The sequence below is a fragment of the Schistocerca nitens genome, chromosome 9 (assembly GCF_023898315.1).
Source record: "Schistocerca nitens isolate TAMUIC-IGC-003100 chromosome 9, iqSchNite1.1, whole genome shotgun sequence".
NCBI lineage: Eukaryota > Metazoa > Arthropoda > Insecta > Orthoptera > Acrididae > Schistocerca > Schistocerca nitens.
In genome coordinates, this window is record NC_064622.1 from 471,895,432 (window position 1) to 471,920,553 (window position 25,122).

Here is a 25,122-nt window from a genome sequence, read left to right on the forward strand (position 1 = left end):
ACAGACTGTTTGAATCGTTACTCGCCCTGGGCATGTCCGCATTGTGCCTTTTGTATTCAATCCCGATGCAATTTCTGTGTTTCATCGTCAATGTGAAGTTCCATCGGTAACAGTAAACCACCAGTTGTGCATCGGAATCTACTACTGGACTCCCAGGAAAGGATCAAAGCACAGACTGTTTGAAGCGTTACTCCCCCTGGACAGAAATCCACATTTTGCCTTTTGTATTCAATCCCGATGCATTTTCTCTGTTCCATCGTCAATGTGAAGGTCCAAGGGTTACAGTAAGCCTGCCATGGTGCCTCGGAATCTATTACTGGACTCCGAGGAAAGGTTCAAACCACAGACTGTTTGAAGCGTTACTCGCCCTGGGCATGTCCGCATTGTGCCTTTTGTATTCAATCCCGATGCAATTTCTGTGTTTCATCGTCAATGTGAAGTTCCATCGGTAACAGTAAACCACCAGTTGTGCATCGGAATCTACTACTGGACTCCCAGGAAAGGATCAAAGCACAGACTGTTTGAAGCGTTACTCCCCCTGGACAGAAATCCACATTTTGCCTTTTGTATTCAATCCCGATGCATTTTCTCTGTTCCATCGTCAATGTGAAGGTCCAAGGGTTACACTAAGCCTGCCATGGTGCCTCAGAATCTATTACTGGACTCCGAGGAAAGGTTCAAACCACAGACTGTTTGAAGCGTTACTCGCCCTGGCATGTCCGCATTTTGCCTTTTGTATTCAATCCCGATGCAATTTCTGTGTTTCATCGTCAATGTGAAGTTCCATCGGTAACAGTAAACCACCAGTCGTGCATCGGAATCTACTACTGGACTCCCAGGAAAGGATCAAAGCACAGACTGTTTGAAGCGTTACTCCCCCTGGACAGAAATCCACATTTTGCCTTTTGTATTCAATCCTGATGCATTTTCTCTGTTCCATCGTCAATGTGAAGGTCCAAGGGTTACAGTAAGCCTGCCATGGTGCCTCGGAATCTATTACTGGACTCCGAGGAAAGGTTCAAACCACAGACTGTTTGAAGCGTTACTCGCCCTGGGCATGTCCGCATTGTGCCTTTTGTATTCAATCCCGATGCAATTTCTGTGTTTCATCGTCAAAGTGAAGTTCCATCGGTAACAGTAAACCACCAGTTGTGCATCGGAATCTACTACTGGACTCCCAGGAAAGGATCAAAGCACAGACTGTTTGAAGCGTTACTCCCCCTGGACAGAAATCCACATTTTGCCTTTTGTATTCAATTCCGATGCATTTTCTCTGTTCCATCGTCAATGTGAAGGTCCAAGGGTTACACTAAGCCTGCCATGGTGCCTCAGAATCTATTACTGGACTCCGAGGAAAGGTTCAAACCACAGACTGTTTGAAGCGTTACTCGCCCTGGCATGTCCGCATTTTGCCTTTTGTATTCAATCCCGATGCAATTTCTGTGTTTCATCGTCAATGTGAAGTTCCATCGGTAACAGTAAACCACCAGTTGTGCATCGGAATCTACTACTGGACTCCCAGGAAAGGATCAAAGCACAGACTGTGTGAAGCGTTACTCCCCCTGGACAGAAATCCACATTTTGCCTTTTGTATTCAATCCCGATGCATTTTCTCTGTTCCATCGTCAATGTGAAGGTCCAAGGGTTACAGTAAGCCTGCCATGGTGGCTCGGAATCTATTACTGGACTCCGAGGAAAGGTTCAAACCACAGACTGTTTGAATCGTTACTCGCCCTGGGCATGTCCGCATTGTGCCTTTTGTATTCAATCCCGATGCAATTTCTGTGTTTCATCGTCAATGTGAATTTCCATCGGTAACAGTAAACCACCAGTTGTGCATCGGAATCTACTACTGGACTCCCAGGAAAGGATCAAAGCACAGACTGTTTGAAGCGTTACTCCCCCTGGACAGAAATCCACATTTTGCCTTTTGTATTCAATCCCGATGCATTTTCTCTGTTCCATCGTCAATGTGAAGGTCCAAGGGTTACAGTAAGCCTGCCATGGTGCCTCGGAATCTATTACTGGACTCCGAGGAAAGGTTCAAACCACAGACTGTTTGAAGCGTTACTCGCCCTGGGCATGTCCGCATTGTGCCTTTTGTATTCAATCCCGATGCAATTTCTGTGTTTCATCGTCAATGTGAAGTTCCATCGGTAACAGTAAACCACCAGTTGTGCATCGGAATCTACTACTGGACTCCCAGGAAAGGATCAAAGCACAGACTGTTTGAAGCGTTACTCCCCCTGGACAGAAATCCACATTTTGCCTTTTGTATTCAATCCCGATGCATTTTCTCTGTTCCATCGTCAATGTGAAGGTCCAAGGGTTACAGTAAGCCTGCCATGGTGCCTTGGAATCTATTACTGGACTCCGAGGAAAGGTTCAAACCACAGACTGTTTGAAGCGTTACTCGCCCTGGGCATGTCCGCATTGTGCCTTTTGTATTCAATCCCGATGCAATTTCTGTGTTTCATCGTCAAAGTGAAGTTCCATCGGTAACAGTAAACCACCAGTTGTGCATCGGAATCTACTACTGGACTCCCAGGAAAGGATCAAAGCACAGACTGTTTGAAGCGTTACTCCCCCTGGACAGAAATCCACATTTTGCCTTTTGTATTCAATTCCGATGCATTTTCTCTGTTCCATCGTCAATGTGAAGGTCCAAGGGTTACACTAAGCCTGCCATGGTGCCTCAGAATCTATTACTGGACTCCGAGGAAAGGTTCAAACCACAGACTGTTTGAAGCGTTACTCGCCCTGGCATGTCCGCATTTTGCCTTTTGTATTCAATCCCGATGCAATTTCTGTGTTTCATCGTCAATGTGAAGTTCCATCGGTAACAGTAAACCACCAGTTGTGCATCGGAATCTACTACTGGACTCCCAGGAAAGGATCAATGCACAGACTGTTTGAAGCGTTACTCCCCCTGGACAGAAATCCACATTTTGCCTTTTGTATTCAATCCCGATGCATTTTCTCTGTTCCATCGTCAATGTGAAGGTCCAAGGGTTACACTAAGCCTGCCATGGTGCCTCGGAATCTATTACTGGACTCCGAGGAAAGGTTCAAACCACAGACTGTTTGAAGCGTTACTCGCCCTGGCATGTCCGCATTGTGCCTTTTGTATTCAATCCCGATGCAATTTCTGTGTTTCATCGTCAATGTGAAGTTCCATCGGTAACAGTAAACCACCAGTTGTGCATCGGAATCTACTACTGGACTCCCAGGAAAGGATCAAAGCACAGACTGTGTGAAGCGTTACTCCCCCTGGACAGAAATCCACATTTTGCCTTTTGTATTCAATCCCGATGCATTTTCTCTGTTCCATCGTCAATGTGAAGGTCCAAGGGTTACAGTAAGCCTGCCATGGTGCCTCGCAATCTATTACTGGACTCCGAGGAAAGGTTCAAACCACAGACTGTTTGAATCGTTACTCGCCCTGGGCATGTCCGCATTGTGCCTTTTGTATTCAATCCCGATGCAATTTCTGTGTTTCATCGTCAATGTGAAGTTCCATCGGTAACAGTAAACCACCAGTTGTGCATCGGAATCTACTACTGGACTCCCAGGAAAGGATCAAAGCACAGACTGTTTGAAGCGTTACTCCCCCTGGACAGAAATCCACATTTTGCCTTTTGTATTCAATCCCGATGCATTTTCTCTGTTCCATCGTCAATGTGAAGGTCCAAGGGTTACAGTAAGCCTGCCATGGTGCCTCGGAATCTATTACTGGACTCCGAGGAAAGGTTCAAACCACAGACTGTTTGAAGCGTTACTCGCCCTGGGCATGTCCGCATTGTGCCTTTTGTATTCAATCCCGATGCAATTTCTGTGTTTCATCGTCAATGTGAAGTTCCATCGGTAACAGTAAACCACCAGTTGTGCATCGGAATCTACTACTGGACTCCCAGGAAAGGATCAAAGCACAGACTGTTTGAAGCGTTACTCCCCCTGGACAGAAATCCACATTTTGCCTTTTGTATTCAATCCCGATGCATTTTCTCTGTTCCATCGTCAATGTGAAGGTCCAAGGGTTACACTAAGCCTGCCATGGTGCCTCAGAATCTATTACTGGACTCCGAGGAAAGGTTCAAACCACAGACTGTTTGAAGCGTTACTCGCCCTGGCATGTCCGCATTTTGCCTTTTGTATTCAATCCCGATGCAATTTCTGTGTTTCATCGTCAATGTGAAGTTCCATCGGTAACAGTAAACCACCAGTCGTGCATCGGAATCTACTACTGGACTCCCAGGAAAGGATCAAAGCACAGACTGTTTGAAGCGTTACTCCCCCTGGACAGAAATCCACATTTTGCCTTTTGTATTCAATCCTGATGCATTTTCTCTGTTCCATCGTCAATGTGAAGGTCCAAGGGTTACAGTAAGCCTGCCATGGTGCCTCGGAATCTATTACTGGACTCCGAGGAAAGGTTCAAACCACAGACTGTTTGAAGCGTTACTCGCCCTGGGCATGTCCGCATTGTGCCTTTTGTATTCAATCCCGATGCAATTTCTGTGTTTCATCGTCAAAGTGAAGTTCCATCGGTAACAGTAAACCACCAGTTGTGCATCGGAATCTACTACTGGACTCCCAGGAAAGGATCAAAGCACAGACTGTTTGAAGCGTTACTCCCCCTGGACAGAAATCCACATTTTGCCTTTTGTATTCAATTCCGATGCATTTTCTCTGTTCCATCGTCAATGTGAAGGTCCAAGGGTTACACTAAGCCTGCCATGGTGCCTCAGAATCTATTACTGGACTCCGAGGAAAGGTTCAAACCACAGACTGTTTGAAGCGTTACTCGCCCTGGCATGTCCGCATTTTGCCTTTTGTATTCAATCCCGATGCAATTTCTGTGTTTCATCGTCAATGTGAAGTTCCATCGGTAACAGTAAACCACCAGTTGTGCATCGGAATCTACTACTGGACTCCCAGGAAAGGATCAAAGCACAGACTGTGTGAAGCGTTACTCCCCCTGGACAGAAATCCACATTTTGCCTTTTGTATTCAATCCCGATGCATTTTCTCTGTTCCATCGTCAATGTGAAGGTCCAAGGGTTACAGTAAGCCTGCCATGGTGCCTCGGAATCTATTACTGGACTCCGAGGAAAGGTTCAAACCACAGACTGTTTGAATCGTTACTCGCCCTGGGCATGTCCGCATTGTGCCTTTTGTATTCAATCCCGATGCAATTTCTGTGTTTCATCGTCAATGTGAATTTCCATCGGTAACAGTAAACCACCAGTTGTGCATCGGAATCTACTACTGGACTCCCAGGAAAGGATCAAAGCACAGACTGTTTGAAGCGTTACTCCCCCTGGACAGAAATCCACATTTTGCCTTTTGTATTCAATCCCGATGCATTTTCTCTGTTCCATCGTCAATGTGAAGGTCCAAGGGTTACAGTAAGCCTGCCATGGTGCCTCGGAATCTATTACTGGACTCCGAGGAAAGGTTCAAACCACAGACTGTTTGAAGCGTTACTCGCCCTGGGCATGTCCGCATTGTGCCTTTTGTATTCAATCCCGATGCAATTTCTGTGTTTCATCGTCAATGTGAAGTTCCATCGGTAACAGTAAACCACCAGTTGTGCATCGGAATCTACTACTGGACTCCCAGGAAAGGATCAAAGCACAGACTGTTTGAAGCGTTACTCCCCCTGGACAGAAATCCACATTTTGCCTTTTGTATTCAATCCCGATGCATTTTCTCTGTTCCATCGTCAATGTGAAGGTCCAAGGGTTACACTAAGCCTGCCATGGTGCCTCAGAATCTATTACTGGACTCCGAGGAAAGGTTCAAACCACAGACTGTTTGAAGCGTTACTCGCCCTGGGCATGTCCGCATTGTGCCTTTTGTATTCAATCCCGATGCAATTTCTGTGTTTCATCGTCAAAGTGAAGTTCCATCGGTAACAGTAAACCACCAGTTGTGCATCGGAATCTACTACTGGACTCCCAGGAAAGGATCAAAGCACAGACTGTTTGAAGCGTTACTCCCCCTGGACAGAAATCCACATTTTGCCTTTTGTATTCAATTCCGATGCATTGTCTCTGTTCCATCGTCAATGTGAAGGTCCAAGGGTTACACTAAGCCTGCCATGGTGCCTCAGAATCTATTACTGGACTCCGAGGAAAGGTTCAAACCACAGACTGTTTGAAGCGTTACTCGCCCTGGCATGTCCGCATTTTGCCTTTTGTATTCAATCCCGATGCAATTTCTGTGTTTCATCGTCAATGTGAAGTTCCATCGGTAACAGTAAACCACCAGTTGTGTATCGGAATCTACTACTGGACTCCCAGGAAAGGATCAAAGCACAGACTGTGTGAAGCGTTACTCCCCCTGGACAGAAATCCACATTTTGCCTTTTGTATTCAATCCCGATGCATTTTCTCTGTTCCATCGTCAATGTGAAGGTCCAAGGGTTACAGTAAGCCTGCCATGGTGCCTCGGAATCTATTACTGGACTCCGAGGAAAGGTTCAAACCACAGACTGTTTGAATCGTTACTCGCCCTGGGCATGTCCGCATTGTGCCTTTTGTATTCAATCCCGATGCAATTTCTGTGTTTCATCGTCAATGTGAAGTTCCATCGGTAACAGTAAACCACCAGTTGTGCATCGGAATCTACTACTGGACTCCCAGGAAAGGATCAAAGCACAGACTGTTTGAAGCGTTACTCCCCCTGGACAGAAATCCACATTTTGCCTTTTGTATTCAATCCCGATGCATTTTCTCTGTTCCATCGTCAATGTGAAGGTCCAATGGTTACAGTAAGCCTGCCATGGTGCCTCGGAATCTATTACTGGACTCCGAGGAAAGGTCCAAACCACAGACTGTTTGAAGCGTTACTCGCCCTGGGCATGTCCGCATTGTGCCTTTTGTATTCAATCTCGATGCAATTTCTGTGTTTCATCGTCAATGTGAAGTTCCATCGGTAACAGTAAACCACCGGTTGTGCATCGGAATCTACTACTGGACTCCCAGGAAAGGATCAAAGCACAGACTGTTTCAAGCGTTACTCCCCCTGGACAGAAATCCACATTTTGCCTTTTGTATTCAATCCCGATGCATTTTCTCTGTTCCATCGTCAATGTGAAGGTCCAAGGGTTACACTAAGCCTGCCATGGTGCCTCGGAATCTATTACTGGACTCCGAGGAAAGGTTCAAACCACAGACTGTTTGAAGCGTTACTCGCCCTGGGCATGTCCGCATTGTGCCTTTTGTATTCAATCCCGATGCAATTTCTGTGTTTCATCGTCAATGTGAAGTTCCATTGGTAACAGTAAACCACCAGTTGTGCATCGGAATCTACTACTCGACTCCCAGGAAAGGATCAAAGCACAGACTGTTTGAAGCGTTACTCCCCCTGGACAGAAATCCACATTTTGCCTTTTGTATTCAATCCCGATGCATTTTCTCTGTTCCATTGTCACTGTGAAGGTCCAAGGGTTACAGTAAGCCTGCCATGGTGCCTCGGAATCTATTACTGGACTCCGAGGAAAGGTTCAAACCACAGACTGTTTGAAGCGTTACTCGCCCTGGGCATGTCCGCATTGTGCCTTTTGTATCAATCCCGATGCAATTTCTGTGTTTCATCGTCAATGTGAAGTTCCATCGGTAACAGTAAACCACCAGTTGTGCATCGGAATCTACTACTGGACTCCCAGGAAAGGATCAAAGCACAGACTGTTTCAAGCGTTACTCCCCCTGGACAGAAATCCACATTTTGCCTTTTGTATTCAATCCCGATGCATTTTCTCTGTTCCATCGTCAATGTGAAGGTCCAAGGGTTACACTAAGCCTGCCATGGTGCCTCAGAATCTATTACTGGACTCCGAGGAAAGGTTCAAACCACAGACTGTTTGAAGCGTTACTCGCCCTGGCATGTCCGCATTTTGCCTTTTGTATTCAATCCCGATGCAATTTCTGTGTTTCATCGTCAATGTGAAGTTCCATCGGTAACAGTAAACCACCAGTCGTGCATCGGAATCTACTACTGGACTCCCAGGAAAGGATCAAAGCACAGACTGTTTGAAGCGTTACTCCCCCTGGACAGAAATCCACATTTTGCCTTTTGTATTCAATCCTGATGCATTTTCTCTGTTCCATCGTCAATGTGAAGGTCCAAGGGTTACAGTAAGCCTGCCATGGTGCCTCGGAATCTATTACTGGACTCCGAGGAAAGGTTCAAACCACAGACTGTTTGAAGCGTTACTCGCCCTGGGCATGTCCGCATTGTGCCTTTTGTATTCAATCCCGATGCAATTTCTGTGTTTCATCGTCAAAGTGAAGTTCCATCGGTAACAGTAAACCACCAGTTGTGCATCGGAATCTACTACTGGACTCCCAGGAAAGGATCAAAGCACAGACTGTTTGAAGCGTTACTCCCCCTGGACAGAAATCCACATTTTGCCTTTTGTATTCAATTCCGATGCATTTTCTCTGTTCCATCGTCAATGTGAAGGTCCAAGGGTTACACTAAGCCTGCCATGGTGCCTCAGAATCTATTACTGGACTCCGAGGAAAGGTTCAAACCACAGACTGTTTGAAGCGTTACTCGCCCTGGCATGTCCGCATTTTGCCTTTTGTATTCAATCCCGATGCAATTTCTGTGTTTCATCGTCAATGTGAAGTTCCATCGGTAACAGTAAACCACCAGTTGTGCATCGGAATCTACTACTGGACTCCCAGGAAAGGATCAAAGCACAGACTGTGTGAAGCGTTACTCCCCCTGGACAGAAATCCACATTTTGCCTTTTGTATTCAATCCCGATGCATTTTCTCTGTTCCATCGTCAATGTGAAGGTCCAAGGGTTACAGTAAGCCTGCCATGGTGCCTCGGAATCTATTACTGGACTCCGAGGAAAGGTTCAAACCACAGACTGTTTGAATCGTTACTCGCCCTGGGCATGTCCGCATTGTGCCTTTTGTATTCAATCCCGATGCAATTTCTGTGTTTCATCGTCAATGTGAATTTCCATCGGTAACAGTAAACCACCAGTTGTGCATCGGAATCTACTACTGGACTCCCAGGAAAGGATCAAAGCACAGACTGTTTGAAGCGTTACTCCCCCTGGACAGAAAATCACATTTTGCCTTTTGTATTCAATCCCGATGCATTTTCTCTGTTCCATCGTCAATGTGAAGGTCCAAGGGTTACAGTAAGCCTGCCATGGTGCCTCGGAATCTATTACTGGACTCCGAGGAAAGGTTCAAACCACAGACTGTTTGAAGCGTTACTCGCCCTGGGCATGTCCGCATTGTGCCTTTTGTATTCAATCCCGATGCAATTTCTGTGTTTCATCGTCAATGTGAAGTTCCATCGGTAACAGTAAACCACCAGTTGTGCATCGGAATCTACTACTGGACTCCCAGGAAAGGATCAAAGCACAGACTGTTTGAAGCGTTACTCCCCCTGGACAGAAATCCACATTTTGCCTTTTGTATTCAATCCCGATGCATTTTCTCTGTTCCATCGTCAATGTGAAGGTCCAAGGGTTACAGTAAGCCTGCCATGGTGCCTCGGAATCTATTACTGGACTCCGAGGAAAGGTTCAAACCACAGACTGTTTGAAGCGTTACTCGCCCTGGGCATGTCCGCATTGTGCCTTTTGTATTCAATCCCGATGCAATTTCTGTGTTTCATCGTCAATGTGAAGTTCCATCGGTAACAGTAAACCACCAGTTGTGCATCGGAATCTACTACTGGACTCCCAGGAAAGGATCAAAGCACAGACTGTTTGAAACGTTACTCCCCCTGGACAGAAATCCACATTTTGCCTTTTGTATTCAATCCCGATGCATTTTCTCTGTTCCATCGTCAATGTGAAGGTCCAAGGGTTACACTAAGCCTGCCATGGTGCCTCGGAATCTATTACTGCTCTCCGAGGAAAGGTTCAAACCACAGACTGTTTGAAGCGTTACTCGCCCTGGCATGTCCGCATTTTGCCTTTTGTATTCAATCCCGATGCAATTTCTGTGTTTCATCGTCAATGTGAAGTTCCATCGGTAACAGTAAACCACCAGTTGTGCATCGGAATCTACTACTGGACTCCCAGGAAAGGATCAAAGCACAGACTGTGTGAAGCGTTACTCCCCCTGGACAGAAATCCACATTTTGCCTTTTGTATTCAATCCCGATGCATTTTCTCTGTTCCATCGTCAATGTGAAGGTCCAAGGGTTACAGTAAGCCTGCCATGGTGCCTCGGAATCTATTACTGGACTCCGAGGAAAGGTTCAAACCACAGACTGTTTGAATCGTTACTCGCCCTGGGCATGTCCGCATTGTGCCTTTTGTATTCAATCCCGATGCAATTTCTGTGTTTCATCGTCAATGTGAAGTTCCATCGGTAACAGTAAACCACCAGTTGTGCATCGGAATCTACTACTGGACTCCCAGGAAAGGATCAAAGCACAGACTGTTTGAAGCGTTACTCCCCCTGGACAGAAATCCACATTTTGCCTTTTGTATTCAATCCCGATGCATTTTCTCTGTTCCATCGTCAATGTGAAGGTCCAATGGTTACAGTAAGCCTGCCATGGTGCCTCGGAATCTATTACTGGACTCCGAGGAAAGGTCCAAACCACAGACTGTTTGAAGCGTTACTCGCCCTGGGCATGTCCGCATTGTGCCTTTTGTATTCAATCTCGATGCAATTTCTGTGTTTCATCGTCAATGTGAAGTTCCATCGGTAACAGTAAACCACCAGTTGTGCATCGGAATCTACTACTGGACTCCCAGGAAAGGATCAAAGCACAGACTGTTTGAAGCGTTACTCCCCCTGGACAGAAATCCACATTTTGCCTTTTGTATTCAATCCCGATGCATTTTCTCTGTTCCATCGTCAATGTGAAAGTCCAAGGGTTACACTAAGCCTGCCATGGTGCCTCGGAATCTATTACTGGACTCCGAGGAAAGGTTCAAACCACAGACTGTTTGAAGCGTTACTCGCCCTGGGCATGTCCGCATTGTGCCTTTTGTATTCAATCCCGATGCAATTTCTGTGTTTCATCGTCAATGTGAAGTTCCATTGGTAACAGTAAACCACCAGTTGTGCATCGGAATCTACTACTCGACTCCCAGGAAAGGATCAAAGCACAGACTGTTTGAAGCGTTACTCCCCCTGGACAGAAATCCACATTTTGCCTTTTGTATTCAATCCCGATGCATTTTCTCTGTTCCATTGTCACTGTGAAGGTCCAAGGGTTACAGTAAGCCTGCCATGGTGCCTCGGAATCTATTACTGGACTCCGAGGAAAGGTTCAAACCACAGACTGTTTGAAGCGTTACTCGCCCTGGGCATGTCCGCATTGTGCCTTTTGTATCAATCCCGATGCAATTTCTGTGTTTCATCGTCAATGTGAAGTTCCATCGGTAACAGTAAACCACCAGTTGTGCATCGGAATCTACTACTGGACTCCCAGGAAAGGATCAAAGCACAGACTGTTTCAAGCGTTACTCCCCCTGGACAGAAATCCACATTTTGCCTTTTGTATTCAATCCCGATGCATTTTCTCTGTTCCATCGTCAATGTGAAGGTCCAAGGGTTACAGTAAGCCTGCCATGGTGCCTCGGAATCTATTACTGGACTCCGAGGAAAGGTTCAAACCACAGACTGTTTGAAGCGTTACTCGCCCTGGGCATGTCCGCACTGTGCCTATTGAATTCAATCCTGATGCAATTTCTGTGTTTCATCGTCAATGTGAAGTTCCATCGGTAACAGTAAACCACCAGTTGTGCATCGGAATCTACTACTGGACTCCCAGGAAAGGATCAAAGCACAGACTGTTTGAAGCGTTACTCCCCCTGGACAGAAATCCACATTTTGCCTTTTGTATTCAATCCCGATGCATTTAATCTGTTCCATCGTCAATGTGAAGGTCCAAGGGTTACAGTAAGGCTGCCATGGTGCCTCGGAATCTATTACTGGACTCCGAGGAAAGGTTCAAACCACAGACTGTTTGAAGCAATACTCGCCCTGGGCATGTCCGCATTGTGCCTTTTGTATTCAATCCCGATGCAATTTTTGTGTTTCATCGTCAATGTGAAGTTCCATCGGTAACAGTAAACCACCAGTTGTGCATCGGAATCTACTACTGGACTCCCAGGAAAGGATCAAAGCACAGACTGTTTGAAGCGTTACTCCCCCTGGACAGAAATCCACATTTTGCCTTTTGTATTCAATCCCGATGCATTTTCTCTGTTCCATCGTCAATGTGAAGGTCCAAGGGTTACAGTAAGCCTGCCATGGTGTCTCGGAATCTATTACTGGACTCCGAGGAAAGGTTCAAACCACAGACTGTTTGAAGCGTTACTCGCCCTGGGCATGTCCGCATTGTGCCTTTTGTATTCAATCCCGATGCAATTTCTGTGTTTCATCGTCAATGTGAAGTTCCATCGGTAACAGTAAACCACCAGTTGTGCATCGGAATCTACTACTGGACTCCCAGGAAAGGATCAAAGCACAGACTGTTTGAAGCGTTACTCCCCCTGGACAGAAATCCACATTTTGCCTTTTGTATTCAATCCCGATGCATTTTCTCTGTTCCATCGTCAATGTGAAGGTCCAAGGGTTACAGTAAGCCTGCCATGGTGCCTCGGAATCTATTACTGGACTCCGAGGAAAGGTTCAAACCACAGACTGTTTGAAGCGTTACTCGCCCTGGGCATGTCCGCATTGTGCCTTTTGTATTCAATCCCGATGCAATTTCTGTGTTTCATCGTCAATGTGAAGTTCCATCGGTAACAGTAAACCACCAGTCGTGCATCGGAATCTACTACTGGACTCCCAGGAAAGGATCAAAGCACAGACTGTTTGAAGCGTTACTCCCCCTGGACAGAAATCCACATTTTGCCTTTTGTATTCAATCCTGATGCATTTTCTCTGTTCCATCGTCAATGTGAAGGTCCAAGGGTTACAGTAAGCCTGCCATGGTGCCTCGGAATCTATTACTGGACTCCGAGGAAAGGTTCAAACCACAGACTGTTTGAAGCGTTACTCGCCCTGGGCATGTCCGCATTGTGCCTTTTGTATTCAATCCCGATGCAATTTCTGTGTTTCATCGTCAAAGTGAAGTTCCATCGGTAACAGTAAACCACCAGTTGTGCATCGGAATCTACTACTGGACTCCCAGGAAAGGATCAAAGCACAGACTGTTTGAAGCGTTACTCCCCCTGGACAGAAATCCACATTTTGCCTTTTGTATTCAATTCCGATGCATTTTCTCTGTTCCATCGTCAATGTGAAGGTCCAAGGGTTACACTAAGCCTGCCATGGTGCCTCAGAATCTATTACTGGACTCCGAGGAAAGGTTCAAACCACAGACTGTTTGAAGCGTTACTCGCCCTGGCATGTCCGCATTTTGCCTTTTGTATTCAATCCCGATGCAATTTCTGTGTTTCATCGTCAATGTGAAGTTCCATCGGTAACAGTAAACCACCAGTTGTGCATCGGAATCTACTACTGGACTCCCAGGAAAGGATCAAAGCACAGACTGTGTGAAGCGTTACTCCCCCTGGACAGAAATCCACATTTTGCCTTTTGTATTCAATCCCGATGCATTTTCTCTGTTCCATCGTCAATGTGAAGGTCCAAGGGTTACAGTAAGCCTGCCATGGTGCCTCGGAATCTATTACTGGACTCCGAGGAAAGGTTCAAACCACAGACTGTTTGAATCGTTACTCGCCCTGGGCATGTCCGCATTGTGCCTTTTGTATTCAATCCCGATGCAATTTCTGTGTTTCATCGTCAATGTGAATTTCCATCGGTAACAGTAAACCACCAGTTGTGCATCGGAATCTACTACTGGACTCCCAGGAAAGGATCAAAGCACAGACTGTTTGAAGCGTTACTCCCCCTGGACAGAAATCCACATTTTGCCTTTTGTATTCAATCCCGATGCATTTTCTCTGTACCATCGTCAATGTGAAAGTCCAAGGGTTACACTAAGCCTGCCATGGTGCCTCGGAATCTATTACTGGACTCCGAGGAAAGGTTAAAACCACAGACTGTTTGAAGCGTTACTCGCCCTGGGCATGTCCGCATTGTGCCTTTTGTATTCAATCCCGATGCAATTTCTGTGTTTCATCGTCAATGTGAAGTTCCATCGGTAACAGTAAACCACCAGTTGTGCATCGGAATCTACTACTGGACTCCCAGGAAAGGATCAAAGCACAGACTGTTTGAAGCGTTACTCCCCCTGGACAGAAATCCACATTTTGCCTTTTATATTCAATCCCGATGCTTTTTCTCTGTTCCATCGTCAATGTGAAGGTCCAAGGGTTACAGTAAGCCTGCCATGGTGCCTTGGAATCTATTACTGGACTCCGAGGAAAGGTTCAAACCACAGACTGTTTTAAGCGTTACTCGCCCTGGGCATGTCCGCATTGTGCCTTTTGTATTCAATCCCGATGCAATTTCTGTGTTTCATCGTCAATGTGAAGTTCCATCGGTAACAGTAAACCACCAGTTGTGCATCGGAATCTACTACTGGACTCCCAGGAAAGGATCAAAGCACAGACTGTTTGAAGCGTTACTCCCCCTGGACAGAAATCCACATTTTGCCTTTTGTATTCAATCCCGATGCATTTTCTCTGTTCCATCGTCAATGTGAAGGTCCAAGGGTTACACTAAGCCTGCCATGGTGCCTCGGAATCTATTACTGGACTCCGAGGAAAGGTTCAAACCACAGACTGTTTGAAGCGTTACTCGCCCTGGGCATGTCCGCATTGTGCCTTTTGTATTCAATCCCGATGCAATTTCTGTGTTTCATCGTCAATGTGAAGTTCCATCGGTAACAGTAAACCACCAGTTGTGCATCGGAATCTACTACTGGACTCCCAGGAAAGGATCAAAGCACAGACTGTTTGAAGCGTTACTCCCCCTGGACAGAAATCCACATTTTGCCTTTTGTATTCAATCCCGATGCATTTTCTCTGTTCCATCGTCAATGTGAAGGTCCAAGGGTTACAGTAAGCCTGCCATGGTGCCTCGGAATCTATTACTGGACTCCGAGGAAAGGTTCAAACCACAGACTGTTTGAAGCGTTACTCGCCCTGGGCATGTCCGCATTGTGCCTTTTGTATTCAATCCCGATGCAATTTCTGTGTTTCATCGTCAATGTGAAGTTCCATCGGTAACAGTAAACCACCAGTTGTGCATCGGAATCTACTACTGGACTCCCAGGAAAGGATCAAACCACAGACTGTTTGAAGCGTTACTCCCCCTGGACAGAAATCCACATTTTGCCTTTTGTATTCAATCCCGATGCATTTTCTCTGTTCCATCGTCAATGTGAAGGTCCAAGGGTTACACTAAGCCTGCCATGGTGCCTCGGAATCTATTACTGGACTCCGAGGAAAGGTTCAAACCACAGACTGTTTGAAGCGTTACTCGCCCTGGGCATGTCCACATTGTGCCTTTTGTATTCAATCCCGATGCAATTTCTGTGTTTCATCGTCAATGTGAAGTTCCATCGGTAACAGTAAACCACCAGTTGTGCATCGGAATCTACTACTGGACTCCCAGGAAAGGATCAAAGCACAGACTGTTTGAAGCGTTACTCCCCCTGGAGAGAAATCCACATTTTGCCTTTTGTATTCAATCCCGAAGCATTTTCTCTGTTCCATCGTCAATGTGAAGGTCCAAGGGTTACACTAAGCCTGCCATGGTGCCTCGGAATCTATTACTGGACTCCGAGGAAAGGTTCAAACCACAGACTGTTTGAAGCGTTACTCGCCCTGGGCATGTCCGCATTGTGCCTTTTGTATTCAATCCCGATGCAATTTCTGTGTTTCATCGTGAATGTGAAGTTCCATCGGTAACAGTAAACCACCAGTTGTGCATCGGAATCTACTACTGGACTCCCAGGAAAGGATCAAAGCACAGACTGTTTGAAGCGTTACTCCCCCTGGACAGAAATCCACATTTTGCCTTTTGTATTCAATCCCGATGCATTTTCTCTGTTCCATCGTCAATGTGAAGGTCCAAGGGTTACAGTAAGCCTGCCATGGTGCCTCGGAATCTATTACTGGACTCCGAGGAAAGGTTCAAACCACAGACTGTTTGAAGCGTTACTCGCCCTGGGCATGTCCGCATTGTGCCTTTTGTATTCAATCCCGATGCAATTTCTGTGTTTCATCGTCAATGTGAAGTTCCATCGGTAACAGTAAACCACCAGTTGTGCATCGGAATCTACTACTGGACTCCCAGGAAAGGATCAAAGCACAGACTGTTTGAAGCGTTACTCCCCCTGGACAGAAATCCACATTTTGCGTTTTGTATTCAATCCCGATGCATTTTCTCTGTTCCATCGTCAATGTGAAGGTCCAAGGGTTACACTAAGCCTGCCATGGTGCCTCAGAATCTATTACTGGACTCCGAGGAAAGGTTCAAACCACAGACTGTTTGAAGCGTTACTCGCCCTGGCATGTCCGCATTTTGCCTTTTGTATTCAATCCCGATGCAATTTCTGTGTTTCATCGTCAATGTGAAGTTCCATCGGTGACAGTAAACCACCAGTTGTGCATCGGAATCTACTACTGGACTCCCAGGAAAGGATCAAAGCACAGACTGTTTGAAGCGTTACTCCCCCTGGACAGAAATCCACATTTTGCCTTTTGTATTCAATCCCGATGCATTTTCTCTGTTCCATCGTCAATGTGAAGGTCCAAGGGTTACAGTAAGCCTGCCATGGTGCCTCGGAATCTATTACTGGACTCCGAGGAAAGGTTCAAACCACAGACTGTTTGAATCGTTACTCGGCCTGGGCATGTCCGCATTGTGCCTTTTGTATTCAATCCCGATGCAATTTCTGTGTTTCATCGTCAATGTGAATTTCCATCGGTAACAGTAAACCACCAGTTGTGCATCGGAATCTACTACTGGACTCCCAGGAAAGGATCAAAGCACAGACTGTTTGAAGCGTTACTCCCCATGGACAGAAACCACATTTTGCCTTTTGTATTCAATCCCGATGCATTTTCTCTGTTCCATCGTCAATGTGAAAGTCCAAGGGTTACACTAAGCCTGCCATGGTGCCTCGGAATCTATTACTGGACTCCGAGGAAAGGTTCAAACCACAGACTGTTTGAAGCGTTACTCGCCCTGGGCATGTCCGCATTGTGCCTTTTGTATTCAATCCCGATGCAATTTCTGTGTTTCATCGTCAATGTGAAGTTCCATCGGTAACAGTAAACCACCAGTTGTGCATCGGAATCTACTACTGGACTCCCAGGAAAGGATCAAAGCACAGACTGTTTGAAGCGTTACTCCCCCTGGACAGAAATCCACATTTTGCCTTTTGTATTCAATCCCGATGCATTTTCTCTGTTCCATCGTCAATGTGAAGGTCCAAGGGTTACAGTAAGCCTGCCATGGTGCCTTGGAATCTATTACTGGACTCCGAGGAAAGGTTCAAACCACAGACTGTTTGAAGCGTTACTCGCCCTGGGCATGTCCGCATTGTGCCTTTTGTATTCAATCCCGATGCAATTTCTGTGTTTCATCGTCAATGTGAAGTTCCATCGGTAACAGTAAACCACCAGTTGTGCATCGGAATCTACTACTGGACTCCCAGGAAAGGATCAAAGCACAGACTGTTTGAAGCGTTACTCCCCCTGGACAGAAATCCACATTTTGCCTTTTGTATTCAATCCCGATGCATTTTCTCTGTTCCATCGTCAATGTGAAGGTCCAAGGGTTACAGTAAGCCTGCCATGGTGCCTCGCAATCTATTACTGGACTCCGAGGAAAGGTTCAAACCACAGACTGTTTGAAGCGTTACTCGCCCTGGGCATGTCCGCATTGTGCCTTTTGTATTCAATCCCGATGCAATTTCTGTGTTTCATCGTGAATGTGAAGTTCCATCGGTAACAGTAAACCACCAGTTGTGCATCGGAATCTACTACTGGACTCCCAGGAAAGGATCAAAGCACAGACTGTTTGAAGCGTTACTCCCCCTGGACAGAAATCCACATTTTGCCTTTTGTATTCAATCCCGATGCATTTTCTCTGTTCCATCATCAATGTGAAGGTCCAAGGGTTACACTAAGCCTGCCATGGTGCCTCGGAATCTATTACTGGACTCCGAGGAAAGGTTCAAACCACAGACTGTTTGAAGCGTTACTCGCCCTGGGCATGTCCGCATTGTGCCTTTTGTATTCAATCCCGATGCAATTTCTGTGTTTCATCGTCAATGTGAAGTTCCATCGGTAACAGTAAACCACCAGTTGTGCATCGGAATCTACTAATGGACTCCCAGGAAAGGATCGAAGCACAGACTGTTTGAAGCGTTACTCCCCCTGGACAGAAATCCACATTTTGCCTTTTGTATTCAATCCCGATGCATTTTCTCTGTTCCATCGTCAATGTGAAGGTCCAAGGGTTACAGTAAGCCTGCCATGGTGCCTCGGAATCTATTACTGGACTCCGAGGAAAGGTTCAAACCACAGACTGTTTGAAGCGTTACTCGCCCTGGGCATGTCCGCATTGTGCCTTTTGTATTCAATCCCGATGCAATTTCTGTGTTTCATCGTCAATGTGAAGTTCCATCGGTAACAGTAAACCACCAGTTGTGCATCGGAATCTACTACTGGACTCCCAGGAAAGGATCAAAGCACAGACTGTTTGAAGCGTTACTCCCCCTGGACAGAAATCCACATTTTGCCTTTTGTATTCAATCCCGATGCATTTTCTCTGTTCCATCGTCAATGTGAAGGTCCAAGGGTTACACTAAGCCTGCCATGGTGCCTCGGAATCTATTACTGGACTCCGAGGAATGGTTCAAACCACAGATTGTTTGAAGCGTTACTCGCCCTGGGCATGTCCGCATTGTGCCTTTTGTATTCAATCCCGATGCAATTTCTGTGTTTCATCGTCAATGTGAAGTTCCATCGGTAACAGTAAACCACCAGTTGTGCATCGGAATCTACTACTGGACTCCCAGGAAAGGATCAAAGCACAGACTGTTTGAAGCGTTACTCCCCCTGGACAGAAATCCACATTTTGCCTTTTGTATTCAATCCCGATGCATTTTCTCTGTTCCATCGTCAATGTGAAGGTCCAAGGGTTACAGTAAGCCTGCCATGGTGCCTCGGAATCTATTACTGGACTCCGAGGAAAGGTTCAAACCACAGACTGTTTGAAGCGTTACTCGCCCTGGGGATGTCCGCATTGTGCCTTTTGTATTCAATCCCGATGCAATTTCTGTGTTTCATCGTCAATGTGAAGTTCCATCGGTAACAGTTAACCACCAGTTGTGCATCAGAATCTACTACTGGACTCCCAGGAAGGGATCAAAGCACAGACTGTTTGAAGCTTTACTCCCCCTGGACAGAAATCCACATTTTGCCTTTTGTATTCAATCCCGATGCATTTTCTCTGTTCCATCGTCAATGTGAAGGTCCAAGGGTTACAGTAAGCCTGCCATGGTGCCTCGGAATCTATTACTGGACTCCGAGGAAAGGTTAAAACCACAGACTGTTTGAAGCGTTACTCGCCCTGGGCATGTCCGCATTGTGCCTTTTGTATTCAATCCCGATGCAATTTCTGTGTTTCATCGTCAATGTGAAGTTCCATCGGTAACAGTAAACCACCAGTTGTGCATCGGAATCTACTACTGGACTCCCAGGAAAGTATCAAAGCACAGACTGTTTGAAGCGTTACTCCCCCTGGACAGAAATCCACATTTTGCCTTTTGTATTCAATCCCGATGCATTTTCTCTGTTCCATCGTCAATGTGAAGGTCCAAGGGTTACACTAAGCCTGCCATGGTGCCTCGGAATCTATTACTGGACTCCGAGGAAAGGTTCAAACCACAGACTGTTTGAAGCGTTACTCGCCCTGGGCATGTCTGCATTGTGCCTTTTGTATTCAATCCCGATGCAATTTCTGTGTTTCATCGTCAATGTGAAGTTCCATCGGTAACAGTAAACCACCAGTTGTGCATCGGAATCTACTACTGGACTCCCAGGAAAGGATCAAAGCACAGACTGTTTGAAGCGTTACTCCCCCTGGACAGAAATCCACATTTTGCCTTTTGTATTCAATCCCGATGCATTTTCTCTGTTCCATCGTCAATGTGAAGGTCCAAGGGTTACAGTAAGCCTGCCATGGTGCCTCGGAATCTATTACTGGACTCCGAGGAAAGGTTCAAACCACAGACTGTTTGAAGCGTTACTCGCCCTGGGCATGTCCGCATTGTGCCTTTTGTATTCAATCCCGATGCAATTTCTGTGTTTCATCGTCAATGTGAAGTTCCATCGGTAACAGTAAACCACCAGTTGTGCATCGGAATCTACTACTGGACTCCCAGGAAAGGATCAAAGCACAGACTGTTTGAAGCGTTACTCCCCCTGGACAGAAATCCACATTTTGCCTTTTGTATTCAATCCCGATGCATTTTCTCTGTTCCATCGTCAATGTGAAGGTCCAAGGGTTACACTAAGCCTGCCATGGTGCCTCAGAATCTATTACTGGACTCCGAGGAAAGGTTCAAACCACAGACTGTTTGAAGCGTTACTCGCCCTGGGCATGTCCGCATTGTGCCTTTTGTATTCAATCCCGATGCAATTTCTGTGTTTCATCGTGAATGTGAAGTTCCATCGGTAACAGTTAACCACCAGTTGTGCATCAGAATCTACTACTGGACTCCCAGGAAAGGATCAAAGCACAGACTGTTTGAAGCGTTACTCCCCCTGGCCAGAAATCCACATTTTGCCTTTTGTATTCAATCCCGATGCACATTCTCTGTTCCATCGTCAATGTGAAGGTCCAAGGGTTACAGTAAGCCTGCCATGGTGCCTCGGAATCTATTACTGGACTCCGAGGAAAGGTTCAAACCACAGACTGTTTGAAGCGTTACTCGCCCTGGGCATGTCCGCATTGTGCCTTTTGTATTCAATCCCGATGCAATTTCTGTGTTTCATCGTCAATGTGAAGTTCCATCGGTAACAGTAAACCACCAGTTGTGCATCGGAATCTACTACTGGACTCCCAGGAAAGGATCAAAGCACAGACTGTTTGAAGCGTTACTCCCCCTGGTCAGAAATCCACATTTTGCCTTTTGTATTCAATCCCGATGCATTTTCTCTGTTCCATCGTCAATGTGAAGGTCCAAGGGTTACAGTAAGCCTGCCATGGTGCCTCGGAATCTATTACTGGACTCCGAGGAAAGGTTCAAACCACAGACTGTTAGAAGCGTTACTCGCCCTGGGCATGTCCGCATTGTGCCATTTGTATTCAATCCCGATGCAATTTCTGTGTTTCATCGTCAATGTGAAGTTCCATCGGTAACAGTAAACCACCAGTTGTGCATCGGAATCTACTAATGGACTCCCAGGAAAGGATCGAAGCACAGACTGTTTGAAGCGTTACTCCCCCTGGACAGAAATCCACATTTTGCCTTTTGTATTCAATCCCGATGCATTTTCTCTGTTCCATCGTCAATGTGAAGGTCCAAGGGTTACAGTAAGCCTGGCATGGTGCCTCGGAATCTATTACTGGACTCCGAGGAAAGGTTCAAACCACAGACTGTTTGAAGCGTTACTCGCCCTGGGCATGTCCGCATTGTGCCTTTTGTATTCAATCCCGATGCAATTTCTGTGTTTCATCGTCAATGTGAAGTTCCATCGGTAACAGTAAACCACCAGTTGTGCATCGGAATCTACTACTGGACTCCCAGGAAAGGATCAAAGCACAGACTGTTTGAAGCGTTACTCCCCCTGGACAGAAATCCACATTTTGCCTTTTGTATTCAATCCCGATGCATTTTCTCTGTTCCATCGTCAATGTGAAGGTCCAAGGGTTACAGTAAGCCTGCCATGGTGCCTCGGAATCTATTACTGGACTCCGAGGAAAGGTTCAAACCACAGATTGTTTGAAGCGTTACTCGCCCTGGGCATGTCCGCATTGTGCCTTTTGTATTCAATCCCGATGCAATTTCTGTGTTTCATCGTCAATGTGAAGTTCCATCGGTAACAGTAAACCACCAGTTGTGCATTGGAATCTACTACTGGACTCCCAGGAAAGGATCAAAGCACAGACTGTTTGAAGCGTTACTCCCCCTGGACAGAAATCCACATTTTGCCTTTTGTATTCAATCCCGATGCATTTTCTCTGTTCCATCGTCAATGTGAAGGTCCAAGGTTTACAGTAAGCCTGCCATGGTGCCTCGGAATCTATTACTGGACTCCGAGGAAAGGTTCAAACCACAGACTGTTTGAAGCGTTACTCGCCCTGGGGATGTCCGCATTGTGCCTTTTGTATTCAATCCCGATGCAATTTCTGTGTTTCATCGTCAATGTGAAGTTCCATCGGTAACAGTTAACCACCAGTTGTGCATCAGAATCTACTACTGGACTCCCAGGAAAGGATCAAAGCACAGACTGTTTGAAGCGTTACTCCCCCTGGACAGAAATCCACATTTTGCCTTTTGTATTCAATCCCGATGCATTTTCTCTGTTCCATCGTCAATGTGAAGGTCCAAGGGTTACAGTAAGCCTGCCATGGTGCCTCGGAATCTATTACTGGACTCCGAGGAAAGGTTCAAACCACAGACTGTTTGAAGCGTTACTCGCCCTGGGCATGTCCGCATTGTGCCTTTTGTATTCAATCCCGATGCAATTTCTGTGTTTCATCGTCAATGTGAAGTTCCATCGGTAACAGTAAACCACCAGTTGTGCATCGGAATCTACTACTGGACTCCCAGGAAAGGATCAAAGCACAGACTGTTTGAAGCGTTACTCCCCCTGGACAGAAATCCACATTTTGCCTTTTGTATTCAATCCCGATGCATTTTCTCTGTTCCATCGTCAATGTGAAGGTCCAAGGGTTACACTAAGCCTGCCATGGTGCCTCGGAATCTATTACTGGACTCCGAGGAAAGGTTCAAACCACAGACTGTTTGAAGCGTTACTCGCCCTGGGCATGTCTGCATTGTGCCTTTTGTATTCAATCCCGATGCAATTTCTGTGTTTCATCGTCAATGTGAAGTTCCATCGGTAACAGTAAACCACCAGTTGTGCATCGGAATCTACTACTGGACTCCCAGGAAAGGATCAAAGCACAGACTGTTTGAAGCGTTACTCCCCCTGGACAGAAATCCACATTTTGCCTTTTGTATTCAATCCCGATGCATTTTCTCTGTTCCATCGTCAATGTGAAGGTCCAAGGGTTACAGTAAGCCTGCCATGGTGCCTCGGAATCTATTACTGGACTCCGAGGAAAGGTTCAAACCACAGACTGTTTGAAGCGTTACTCGCCCTGGGCATGTCCGCATTGTGCCTTTTGTATTCAATCCCGATGCAATTTCTGTGTTTCATCGTCAATGTGAAGTTCCATCGGTAACAGTAAACCACCAGTTGTGCATCGGAATCTACTACTGGACTCCCAGGAAAGGATCAAAGCACAGACTGTTTGAAGCGTTACTCCCCCTGGACAGAAATCCACATTTTGCCTTTTGTATTCAATCCCGATGCATTTTCTCTGTTCCATCGTCAATGTGAAGGTCCAAGGGTTACACTAAGCCTGCCATGGTGCCTCGGAATCTATTACTGGACTCCGAGGAAAGGTTCAAACCACAGACTGTTTGAAGCGTTACTCGCCCTGGGCATGTCCGCATTGTGTCTTTTGTATTCAATCCCGATGCAATTTCTGTGTTTCATCGTCAATGTGAAGTTCCATCGGTAACAGTACACCACCAGTTGTGCATCGGAATCTACTACTGGACTCCCAGGAAAGGATCAAAGCACAGACTGTTTGAAGCGTTACTCCCCCTGGACAGAAATCCACATTTTGCCTTTTGTATTCAATCCCGATGCATTTTCTCTGTTCCATCGTCAATGTGAAGGTCCAAGGGTTACAGTAAGCCTGCCATGGTGCCTCGGAATCTATTACTGGACTCCGAGGAAAGGTTCAAACCACAGACTGTTTGAAGCGTTACTCGCCCTGGGGATGTCCGCATTGTGCCTTTTGTATTCAATCCCGATGCAATTTCTGTGTTTCATCGTCAATGTGAAGTTCCATCGGTAACAGTTAACCACCAGTTGTGCATCAGAATCTACTACTGGACTCCCAGGAAAGGATCAAAGCACAGACTGTTTGAAGCGTTACTCCCCCTGGACAGAAATCCACATTTTGCCTTTTGTATTCAATCCCGATGCATTTTCTCTGTTCCATCGTCAATGTGAAGGTCCAAGGGTTACACTAAGCCTGCCATGGTGCCTCGGAATCTATTACTGGACTCCGAGGAAAGGTTCAAACCACAGACTGTTTGAAGCGTTACTCGCCCTGGGCATGTCCGCATTGTGCCTTTTGTATTCAATCCCGATGCAATTTCTGTGTTTCATCGTCAATGTGAAGTTCCATCGGTAACAGTAAACCACCAGTTGTGCATCGGAATCTACTACTGGACTCCCAGGAAAGGATCAAAGCACAGACTGTTTGAAGCGTTACTCCCCCTGGACAGAAATCCATATTTTGCCTTTTATATTCAATCCCGATGCATTTTCTCTGTTCCATCGTCAATGTGAAGGTCCAAGGGTTACACTAAGCTTGCCATGGTGCCTCGGAATCTATTACTGGACTCCGAGGAAAGGTTCAAACCACAGACTGTTTGAAGCGTTACTCGCCCTGGGCATGTCCGCATTGTGCCTTTTGTATTCAATCCCGATGCAATTTCTGTGTTTCATAGTCAATGTGAAGTTCCATCGGTAACAGTAAACCACCAGTTGTGCATCGGAATCTACTACTGGACTCCCAGGAAAGGATCAAAGCACAGACTGTTTGAAGCGTTACTCCCCCTGGACAGAAATCCACATTTTGCCTTTTGTATTCAATCCCGATGCATTTTCTCTGTTCCATCGTCAATGTGAAGGTCCAAGGGTTACACTAAGCCTGCCATGGTGCCTCGGAATCTATTACTGGACTCCGAGGAAGGGTTCAAACCACAGACTGTTTGAAGCGTTACTCGCCCTGGGCATGTCCGCATTGTGCCTTTTGTATTCAATCCCGATGCAATTTCTGTGTTTCATCGTCAATGTGAAGTTCCATTGGTAACAGTTAACCACCAGTTGTGCATCAGAATCTACTACTGGACTCCCAGGAAAGGATCAAAGCA